Source organism: Sphaerodactylus townsendi, linkage group LG11 (assembly GCF_021028975.2).
Source record: "Sphaerodactylus townsendi isolate TG3544 linkage group LG11, MPM_Stown_v2.3, whole genome shotgun sequence".
Lineage (NCBI taxonomy): Eukaryota > Metazoa > Chordata > Lepidosauria > Squamata > Sphaerodactylidae > Sphaerodactylus > Sphaerodactylus townsendi.
The window spans coordinates 27,148,732-27,160,997 of NC_059435.1; the positions used below are offsets into that span (position 1 = coordinate 27,148,732).

The window sequence follows — 12,266 nt, forward strand, 5'->3', positions numbered from 1 at the left end:
TAGCTTTCTGCCCTCGCTTCTCCCCTCCCCTCCAGGGTGAATAAAATAATTGATTAAAAAAAATGGGATTTTTAGAATTTATATCAGTTTTTAAAAATTTAAATCAGATTTTTTAAAATAAAAGGTCTTTTGAGGGCAAAAATCCATTTATAAAAAGGTCAAATAGTTTTCAGTTTAAAATACTTTATAGTCCAAAGGTTATGAATCATGAAATAAGGATTAATTTTGAATTATGTAGCACAAGACTAGTTTGGTTAATACAGTAGCTGAGGGCCTGATGACAGGATCGGGATGAATCATGAGTTTGAGCAGCTCAGTAAAGCCACGGGAAAGCTGTTATGGGATAATTGGCAAGTTGCATTTCTGGATGTGATGCCACATGGTATCATTGCATGGCAGTGGACCACAGCCCACTGCTGGGGCAATTGTCAATGCAAGGGCAAATATATCCCCTTAGGCAGATGGCAGTATTGCTCTTGCAAGACTTTGTTGGCCAAGAAGCGGCTATCCCCCTCTTCTACCTGAGGATTGGTCACTGATGTCATATGTCTTCGTTCCCCAATTTTATACACTACATTAGAAGAGGCAAATCCATTGTGTTCACTATCACCTCACCAGCAGGTCCAACCAGCTTACGACAAATAAAAATATTGCTGGGTTTGATATCCAAGTGATATCCAGGCCTGAGGCATGAATATATTTCAGCCCCGTGGAAACCTGTAACAGGATCTTCCTCAGCTCTGGTTCTTTGAGGTAATCTGCAGGTTTTGCCTTTTCCAATAGTACATCCTGAAGGCTTCCACCATTGTAGTGTTCAGTCTTAATTGATCATGTGATCATCTTCTGCCCAAATAGAATAGTAGCGACCACATGGGGGTGATGACCAAGCACTGCATGGGCATAGACTTCCCGCAAAGCCATTTGCTCTCATCTGAGGATCTAGCAAGAGGTCTCTTTGAGCACTTGATTGTGTAGATGCATCCATCCAACCTCTTGATGTACACAGAGTCAAATTCCCTCACACCGATTCCTTCCAGCTCCAGGAACTCCTTCTTGTAGTGGGAACCCATGTTGTCATGCAAGAGAAACCTCTTGGCTGGCACCCCCCTGATCCACTTGACTCCCTGTTTGGCTGGGATCCTCCAGCTCGCCTCTTGCTTTCCTCTTGCTGTTGGGATGGAAAACCATTTGCTGATATCATTCTGGTGTAAATGGGTTAATGTTTACCAGAGGGGCTGGGGCAGGCTCCTGCGGCTCAGTGCAACAAGTGAACCACAAGTTTCTCTTCTCTTGGGAGGGGAACTTCCTCACTAGTAAAGGGAAAGCCATCTTGGTGAGGAGACTCTTTGGGGTATGTGGCATATCACAGAGCTGTAACTTTTGCCAAGTAACGTAATGCAATGGAATTCCGGGACAGTCTTCTGAAAGGACAGCATTCTTTCTCAGATATTCTTTGCATTCCCTTATAGGACTCACCCATGACTTTGGGTGAGTCTGCGAGAAATCATTTAGTGGTCTCTGTAGGGTAACTGGGACCGGACAGTTAATTCTCCATCTTTGAGAATCCCAATTCTTCTGAGGGTTCACATATCCCAGCACTTTCTCTCGCATCCTGTTGTAGCATGAAACAATATATTCTTGCATGTTTAATTTTTTTGGGTAAACAAATTCCTTTAATCCATTCACAATGTCATGCTTTTCCAGAAGTTTCTGAAAGATTGTTTTGAACAATTTTTCCATCTAGAAAATATTACCGCACATGCTTGGTTTTGCAGTTCTCAAAACTGTGAATTTGTCTGCAGAGATAACATGCCTGTTCTTCACAGTAAACTGCTATAAAATAAGCATACAGAGTTGCAAAAAAAAAGACCTTAACCCAATTGTTCCTTTGCAAATCTATGTACACAGAATCAACCCCTTGCCTTTTAAGTGCTAAATTTCAAGGAGTTCAATGAATAAAAGATTGTTTGGAATGGAATAGATCTGCACAAGGAGCTAAGTGTGAGAAGGGAAGGAACAAACAGTAAAAATGAAAGTGAAACCTTTTGAGCAGAATATTCCACAAGTCTTGGAATATTTGTGTTTATAATCTGAGGTTTATTATGTTATTCTCTCCCTGAGAGAGAAAATCTATAATGGCAGTAGGCCATAAAAGAAATACATTTGGGGATGTTTTAATGAAGTTCCTCTGCATATGGGTAAGGCAGGCATTATTCTAAAAATGGAACCTTCAAATCCACGCTGCTCCCCTCTCTATAGGTTACTGCAGTCCACATAAAGACTGCAGCAGCCTAGTAAAGGTGCAATGCAAAATGTATTGCAGCCATTGACAAAATAGGGAAGCTCCAGTAAGCTATTCTATTTGTCCCTTCAAGATGCCTCTTCTGTTCCCTCTTGTTGCCCTAGAAACCAGCCACAGGACTGGAAAAGGGCAACAGGAGATTGCTCCTTCCAGACCAATCCAACACAGGGAGGGCGCCTTTGCCAGCCCCGCAGAACCCACCCAGAAGCCAAGCAAAGAACCAGCCAATGTAGGCTTTTTTGAGGGGGGGAGGTTAAAATGTAGTTACCAGCCTTGCGTGAGCTTTAATTTTGGGGGGGAGTTTTTCCCCCTCCTTTGACCTTACATGGGCCATGGAAAAGCCACAAAGCTGAAAAAATCACAAGTTTTTTCAGCTTTTCAGATCTGTTTTTTTCTGGCTTTTTCCAGCTTTTTTTGGGGGGGGGGTTGGCTTATCTGACTGCACTCCCCCCCATCTGCAGTTCATCTCTTTTAATTTATATATTACCCTATATTTGTTTATCTTCTTTCTAAATTAAAAATGCTAAGGCAAGCTATAAAACCAGAGAGATTAAATTTGCTTCAAGTCTGTGAAACTCTTAGGCTTTTTTTTAATGCACTTGGTAGTTTTGTTGTCAAAACATCCAACCCTGTTATTTTTAATAGGAAACAATTCATTCCTAGGTGCCACTAAACAATTTATCCCCGCTGCTGTCAAAAATGGCAGCATCCATTTCATCCTTTTTTCTCTCTCTATTGGACAAGAGAAAAATTGAGTACTTCATGCCTGTGCTAGATATTTTGATGAACTGTCTGACCATCTTCAGGTCAGTCTTTAATCCATAAAGGCCTGCTGTGCAGGGTGTCTCTGCATTCACCAAAGTGAAGCTTATGGGGCATAGCCCCTGGAAAGGCCGATTGTGTGAGCCGGAAACATTCTTTTGAAAGGAACCACACAAAAAGATGATTGGAAGCTTTGGTCATCTTACTTTTAAAAAGCCATGACTTAAGAAGCCAGAACCTTTTCAGCATCCAGAGTTTTATTGGAAAGCTGGCCACTAGCCACAGTGCTCTGTCATGCAAAACTTCTGAATAGTCATCAAGGCCAGCCCCCTTCGTAGATCAGTTTAACCTTGAAGCTTAGCCTTGAAGTTAGAGGCATGAATCACGGTCGGTAGGCCTGAATCTGAAAGCACAAAATATGCCCTTCTCAGTGGTGGTAGTTGGTCGGAAGTGTTTATGGCTTTTCCACAACCAGAAATTCAGACACCCTTCATTGTGTCAGTGACTTATGGAGATTATAAATCTGCGTGAGAATTACTAGTCTCGTTACTGAGAGGAGTTTTCACCAAGCTAGAAGGTCATCAAGCAATCCCATGGAATAGGCTTTAAAAACAGCTCTGGCCTGGGGTCTTAGACCTGAGAGCGATCTCCTAGCTATGATTGTGTCAATTACTCAGGTCATCTCCCTATTCCAGAGGTCAGTCTATATATCCACAGTTGTTGTTGAATGTGATCTCCAAAGAATATCTCCAAAGAATGAGGATTGGCTCTTTGCTTACTGGCCTTGAAAAGAGAAATAGTTTTTGAGATAGCCTCCTCTCCTTTGCAAAAGTTGTAGCACATAAATAATCTGATTTGACATTGTAGTGTGCATCTAAAACAAAAGTCATTCCCCTTTATCTCAGCATTTTATCTCATGTCACTCCTTCCCTGAGGTTAACTACATTTTCTCTACATGATCACTTTCCCAAAGTTACAAGAGAAATCCATGGCTGGTTTTGTTCTTGAACATGGGCAAAACGATAGTTGAGCATTGCTGAAATTGAAAATATGTTGAGCAATTTTCCCTTGCAAATTGAGATGTCTGTTTTGAAATATATTTGGATGAAACAATTTCACTGGGAAAAAATAAGGGAGTAATTTGGTTTGTGAATCAGAAGAATAACTGAATCCGAAATACTTTTACTCAGAAGTAAGTCCCATTGTATCCAGCAGAATTTAGTTCTTAGCAAGTAAGTCAAGTAGCCAAATAAAATGGAGGCATAAACAGCTCTTTTTCATGGTGCTCTAAAGCAGAGATGGCGAACCTATGGCACAGGTGCCAGAGGTGGCACTCGGAGCTTCACACACACACACACCCCACACATCTAGGCTGGCCTGGGCCACTGAGCACGACGTGCGCGCACCTAGCTGGCGTGTGTTGGAATGTACAGTCTAATCTGAATTTCCCAGATAAGCCTCCACAGCTCAGGTGGCAGAGCGGGGGAATCAAACCCGGTTCCTCCAGATTAGAGTACACCTGCTCTTAACCACTACGCCACTGCTACTCCAAAGGCTGAAGAAACTGGGAATGTTTAGGCTGGAGAGGAGATGACTGAGAAGTGGGATGATAGTCAACTTCAAGTATTTGAAGGGCTGTCATAAAGATGGTAAGGCAGTGATGGCGAACCTATGGCACAGGTGCCAGAGGTGGCACTCGGAGCCCTTTCTGTGGGCACGCACACACAGAGTTCATCATGTGGGAGGCAGAAAATCACACACACACACACACACACACACACACACACACACACACACACACTGTGGTGAGCAGGGAGGACTTGGCTGGCGGGCCTGGTGCCTGTGCTCTGGGTGGCTGCTGCCCGAGGGGGGGGGGCAGAGGAGGCAGAGATGCTAGAGAGGCACAGAGCAGTGCAGGGACTTGCTGGAGGCTCGAGCAGGTGGGGCAGAGGAAGAGGGAGCCAACCAGTTTTTTTCTAAACTAAAACCTCAGTATTCAGGTTAAATTGCTGTGTTGGCACTTTGTGATAAATAAGTGGGGTTGGGGTTGCAATTGGGGCACTCGGCCTCAAAAAGGTTCGCCATCACTGCTCTAAAGTCTTTTGCTTTCCAGCATCTTCAGTATGTAACATTTCCTGAAGCAGGTTCTAATTAGCATCCCATAGATAGTTTGCAGAAATCATTTCTTCACATCTCTCTGTTTCCCACAAATCTATAAGACATTAAGTAATTATGGATTTTAATGTTATTATTATAGACTTGAGAATTATGTCTAAGCTCAATTAATTGAAATGGGTTTGTTGCAAGGCTGGCTCAGGAGAAAGAGCAGGATCAAGACCTTCCGCTTTCAGGCTCCAGTTTTAGAATCCTCCCTTCAGCTTTCTCTTACTGTGACCTTCTGTAACCTTTCTGCAAATCTCAGTTTCAAATGAGGTGTCAGTGCATACCTTGATAACATTCCAGGCTAGGGTAGCAAGGCCTTTGTCAAAACCAAGAGGGATGAGGTGCATGGGAAGATGAATAGCTGTCAAAGGAACAGAGAGACAACCTGATGGCCTCCTGTTAAACAGAACTTCTCCCAAGGCAATTGGCCATCTGCTTATTCATGAACTCTTGCTTATCCATGGAGGAGACACAAAGAATAGTCAGCACCCCCCTGAAGTGTGTGATGTCAATCAGCCTGAGGGGAAGGCCATTTACATTGGCCCTGCTATGCTACTGGAGCTTTGTTTACATGATCTCTGAGTCTTGGTTCACATATGCTCGTTTTTCATCTTTTGATGACTGTGGCAATGAGCAATGACTTGCATTTGTGAATGTGCATTCACAGATTGCTCCTCGGATACAGAACTTTCATCCCATCTCAGTTTAGTTCAGTCTTTTCACACAATCGGCTGCAACTCATCCATACCCGTCCTTCCTGGACTCCATTGGCAGGAAAGAGAGACAGGCTCCTTCTATTAACCTATCTGGCCAACTGTCATGTGGTTCATTCACCACTGGACTTCACCACTGGTCATCCATTCTGCAGGACTGGGAAGGGCAAATAACAAGGTCCATTCCAATATGTCCTGTAAGCTACACGGCTGTGCAGCCGCCATATTGGTGCTGTGCGGATCAGGCAGCCGCTGCAGGGGGAGCTCTCACAGAGCTCTTGCAGGCAGCTCTGTGATGCTCAATGGTAGAGAACTTCTGCGCAGTTTCCTACCATTGTTAGAGGGACTACTGGCCCATTCCCTTGCCTTAATTTTAGAAGTCAGAGTTTGTGATTGTCATTTGATAGCTACTTTGAACTTTTCTTTTGAATACAAAGGAATAAAGACACCTATAAGAACTGGTTATGAGCCATTGAAGGTACTCCTAATTTGGTTATTGCACCTCAAATGAACAACTTGAGCATGATTGCAGATTAGGGTCTCCAGCTAAGCTAGGTGCTGGCAACCATAAGGAACCATCAGGACAGAGTGTAATGATGATACAAGATTTTGTGATGTCACTTCCACTTTGTACCAGGAAGTGACATCTTGACAATCCTCATTTCTGGGGGGGGGGTTACCATAGAGATGTGCAGTTCCTAGAGCATCATGCAGTGGCGTATTTATCCTCTGCCCCTGGATGCCACTAACCTAGTCACTTAGCCTTAGCAGACCAGGTGCTCAGGAGCAGCAGCAGCAGAAGGCCATTGCTTTCACCTCCTGCATGTGAGCTCCCAAAGGCACCTCGTGGGCCACTGCGAGTAGCAGAGTGCTGGACTAGATGGACTCTGGTTCTTATGTTCACTTGGGGGGTGCAAAATTGCCCCCCAGGTGACCAGGAAGAAGACAGCCAGGGCACCCAGAGACAAGTTGTATCCGGGCACTATTTCCCCTCCGTATGCCTCTGGTATCATGACATCAATAATGGCTACAAACCGTGTCCAGGAACTTGCCTGGCACTCCCAGGTGGTTGGCAACCTTTCAGATTCCTTACATTTGTTGCCTTACATGCGACCCCTCTTGATTCCATAGGTCTTTCTCCTGAGCAATTATGCATAAGCACAGGCTGTTATGCTTTTGCTCCAAGGCAGGATTTTCTTCCCATTAGCTCTGTCTCAGGGAAGTGATATCAAGGCATACAGCATGCTACTTAACTCACCCTCCTTCCTAGAGGTCGTATATCCCTTAGATGAAACAGAGTCCTCCATAAAACCACTGGAGCTTCAGAAAGTTTAGCCTGGCCTAATTGGGACTGACAGGAAAAGCTACAAAAGTGTTTTTAGCACTGAGCAATTATAGCAACTATTACAGTGCCAGGGACACTAAGAGGATTTGTACTGGATTATATCTAATATTAACATGATCTAATGCTGCATGAAAATAGAGCTCAGACTGGACCTAGTTCTCAAAAGCTGCTTCTTTATCCCTTAGTTATCCAAATTTTGAGGAAATGATGGGAGGAAGAACTTCCCCGACCAAAAATCTAACTGTGAATTTCTAGAGGTGTTTTTTTTTGAAAAAAAAATCTTAAGGAATCTTACTAAAAAGAAATAATAAACTCTAGGTAATAGAAACATTACATCTGTATTGGACAGAAATATTGCAGATATTTGCTCAGTGTTTGCTAAGATTATATCCTGCAAATTTAGATTTTCAACACATGAATCTACCTATTGCAGTCCAATTTTGATTAAAAATTGTCTGAGGGCACAAGGACATCTTCTGTCTTAGGTACCATTTCAAGCCCTGTATAATTCCAAGCAGATTGGCTTTGAAGTTTTCTACCGTTCAGCAAGAATTTAGATGCTTTCACCACAGCCTGTCATGGCAATATTGTGCAAATTAAGCTTTTTTCCAGGAAAAAGTTTAACCTGGTCAATGCCTTTGAATCAAATTGCTGCTAAAAGATCCAGAGTAAAAAAAGTAGCAATCCTAAAAATGGACAACCCTAAAAATGGAAGGGCTCATAAAAACAATGTGGTCACTGTACTAACCCCAGATCCTTGAACACTCACTGGTTTGGCTCATGATCTGTTTACCGATCACAAATTGCGAGATAATTTTCATCAGTCAGTTTGGTTGTGAACAGTTTAAGCCAGTCCATTAGGTTACCTTTCATGAGTGCAAGATGTTTGTTACAGTGCAACCAGCAGTATTTCACACATTCCAGATAGCTGACTGGGAGAACTACTTTGCCCCAACCCCTGCCACAGACCTGTTGCCACTGCACATTGCTCAGCAACTGATTCTATGCATAAACAGTGCACAAACCAATCAGCCTGAACTGATAAACATTGCATGATTTTAAAAGTCTTAGCACTGGGTGTTTGCTTAAGCCCATGGACAAGGTTACCAACGTTAACTCATGCATGTATGTTTTTGCACAGCCTTATGGAAGGTGAAATGGCAGCCCCTTACATCATTTAATTACTTTTCCCAGCTACTTGTAGAATGACATCACTGGCTGTGCAGATGCAGAAGCCCTTACAAGGCAGGAAGGTAAGACTTCACCATCACCTGGAAAAGCTCCACCATCACTGATACTGTGCAGCTGCAAAGCTGTTCAGCACCATTTGAGGCAGATGGCAGACAGGTGAACAGATCAGAGATTCAACTCATGGGTGAACATGTATGTTTGCCTATCACACATGTTTGCTATGAAGGTCACAGCATCCTTAGAACTAATGAAAGGTGACCTCACATTCTACTAGCTCGATTCTGCCTGATAATTGTGCCGTATATATTCATTGTAAAGGAGAACTGTACCAGATACTGGTTGCAAAAGTGTGGCAAAACAGTGTTTGTAACCATCCATAGTCAGATCATCATGTAAAAGAAGCAGGACCTAATTTCCCTGTTTAGTAAAATTTGTGAGGTCAAAATGTACTAAATGGCTATGGTGAGGAATGAGGCAAAATAAGTGCTCTAGAGGGATCGCTAATTTTAAAGGAAGCAATGGGAAGGGTATCTCATAAATAGCTCAGATCAGTCTGATATAATTTTGTAAAAAATAGGGATTAGGAAATACTAATTTGTAATTTCAAGATATCACTTTCCTGTGCAGGTAGATACAGCCACAGGGTCAAAGAGCCGCATCACTACCGGTGGCAGCATACAATTTTTTCCACTTTAACACACCAACTGTTACAATGTACCTCATAACCAAGAATCAATAAAGTCAAGGCAATTTCCTTAACATGCCATCTAGCAGAGATTATAAAAGAGGTGGTGGGGAAGGGCTTTGCGCCAAATGCCTTGCTAAAGTTCAAATGAGGCAATATATAATAAAATAAATTCAATCTCCATTTTCACTCCTTGCAATTTTACTGGAGACTAAATGAAATGGAACTGTGTTGATTCTAACCAGCTCAATATATCCTCCCTTTCTAATAACCAAGGTCATTTTGCCTACATAGAAAAAGAAGCCGCACATAAAATACACTTCCTTACTAAAGGGGCGGGGGGTGGGGAGGGTATATATGCATTTTTTTTACAGCCTGGTTGATGGGTGATGTATTATCTTATTCATTTCTTGACACAGCTGATTTCTTATGTATAGATATAGATTAACCTTGTCTGTTTGGCTGCAGAATAAACACCCCTTGGAGAATAAAAGTCAGATATCTTAGTATTCTAAGAATTACAGAAGGATGGTTTCAAAACACAAATGTGCATTATCCAACTAGTACCAAGGACGTCACCTGTTTGGAAAGAGGGAATTAGAGCAAGTTTTCCCGCTGACTTCGTTATTAACTGGTGTTTGTTACAGCATTAATCAGGAGGGCCTGGCTAAATGCTTAGCCTGCATTTTGGAATCGCCAGTGAAGGATGACAAAACGCTTCGACACCTAGCAACAATGTATTGCTGCTCTTAATAGGACTCGAAAATATATGCATAACAAGTTTCCCATATTTAGCATCTCAGCAGTTCCGCAGCCACTGGATCATCACTCCAGGGCCACTTTAATAATAGGCAGCTGCCCCAAGTCTCTCATTGGAGGACCTGACACTGCAGTACCTGCTCAGGTCTCAGACCTTGCAACCTGCAATAAGAAAGAGGAGCTCCTGGAGAGAGTATGCTGCCACTCAGAAACTGCCTTGATATTGCTAAGACCGCGGTAAAACCTGGCGGCAAAGGGTGATGTCCTTGGATCGTGCCTCAACCCTAGTGCAGAAGACAGAACATCAGTGAAACCTTTTGACCTGAAGAAGAGCTGGATGGAGAGCTGGATGGAGGTCCTATAGAAGGGCTGATCAGAAGATGGATGCATCCTAATGTGCATCATTTTAGTGGGGAATCCCCTGTGGAAGTGCACTCACCAAGATCAGCCAGAGATATGGTCTCCTCCCCTCCAGATCAAGCTGAGAAGAAAACTGTTCTTGCCCACAGATGGAGGGACTGCGCATTGAACAAATGGCCATGACAAAGCCTATCATTTCATCCCGCTATGGTTAAGTAGCAACAAATATACATTTTAAGCCACCAACAACAACTAAGCACCAAACACATTTCTCTGGGAAACTGGAAGGGAAGAACCTCTAGTTTTTGTGAAATGCCAGAGGTCCATAGGCCACTGGAAGGTCCCACCCCTTCTTGCCTAGGAAGAACAGCCAAACCAGGGGATGTCCAGCATGGCCCCAATTATTGGTCAGAGAATGAGTAGCTGCTTATCCCTCCCCTACTTGAAAAAAAGCTTCAAGCTTCTATTCTATTTGCCCATCGATTCACCTTGGGACAAAGTTTTGCTTTGGTCTGTTGTGAACCTGCCTTTCCAATCACTTGATCTAAAAGAGGGGTATGTGTCTTTTAAATAAGACCTTAGCTACCCATGCGGCACTGTGAGGTGGTAATTAAGTGTCAGAGAGCTGAAATGGTAGGATGAGCACGCGAGAGCTCATGAAGCAGTCTTATACTAAATCAGACCATCGGTCAGTCAAGGTCAGACTCCTTCCCCTCCCTCCCCTCCCTTGCATGCCACTCCTCACTCACTCACTCCCCTCCCCTCCCTCACTGAGGGAGCGTGGGTTGCCTTCCTTCCTTCCTTCCTTCCTTCCCTTGCATGCCATCCCTCCCCCTCCCTTCCCTTTCTGTGGGGTGGGTGGGCCATGTCCAGATGCCAGGCCCCTCCCCCTCCCTTCCATCCCTTGCATGCCCCTCCCTCCCCTTCCCTTTCCATGGTTGGAATCACCTGGCAGGTGTGGGTTTTCCAGGCTGCGTGACCGTGTTCTGGTCATTTTTGCGCCTAACATTTCGTCTCCTCAGTCTGGAAGTATCTCTCCAGTATCTCAAATGGAGGTCTTTCACCTCACCTACTACCTGGCCTTTTTAACTGGACATTGCCAGGGATTCAACCTGGGACATTCTACAATGCCAAGCAGATGCTCTATTACTGTGCCCTGGCCCCTCCCCAAAGATGGACTGCACCATTTCAGAATTCAGGGGAGGGGTAACATTTTTTAAAGTTCCTCCCTTGTGTTAATAATCCCCTGTGAAGTAGGAAATGAGCACTGCATAAGAAACAGCTAGAAGACAACTTTCTCCCTGATGTATTCAGGTCTCTTCCACACATGCAGAATAATGTAGTTTCAATCCACTTTGCAGCTGGATTTTACTGTGCGGAATAGCAAAATCCATTTGCAAACAATTGGGAAAGTGGATTGAAAGTGCATTATTCTCCATGTGCAGACAGGGCCTATGTTTCAACTTGCAAATAGTTTTTCATGGAAGGAACATTAAAAACATGGCCCCGCCCACTTGCAATTGGAACTAGTGCTGCTTAATCTGCCACCGCAGGATTCTAAAATCTCATTCTCCTGCATGGGAGCCAGCATGGTGCAGTAATTAAAAGTGGTGGACTAATCTGGAGAACCAAGTTGGATTCCCCACTCCTCCACATGAGTGGTGGGGTGATTCCACACAGGCCAAATAGAATGGGTGCAGGAGCTATATATCCAGTTGGGGGGGGGGGGCTTTGCACAGGTTCCGCCCCCAAAGTGAGCCTGCCTCGTTTTATTTTACACAATCTGGGTTTTAAAAAAATCTAAACCAGCGATCTTGTTGAAAAATCCTGGTTGGACCCACCGCTGCACAGCCAGCCAGGCGGAAGGTGCTTCATTTCCCTCTCTTCCACTGCGCTGTCCATGGTCAGGGAGAATCCATCTGCCATTGTCAGCCTGTTGTAGGGAGTCCCCTTTATCTTTTTCTTTTTTAAAATGTTGTGGGCTGC

At 43.8% G+C, this 12,266-nt stretch overlaps 1 pseudogene; it reads right to left on the reverse strand.

The window, feature by feature from the left end:
* Nucleotides 1–219: 219 nt before the first annotated feature.
* Nucleotides 220–1,611, reverse strand: LOC125440605 (annotated as a pseudogene).
* Between the last annotated feature and the right edge of the window lie 10,655 nt (nucleotides 1,612–12,266).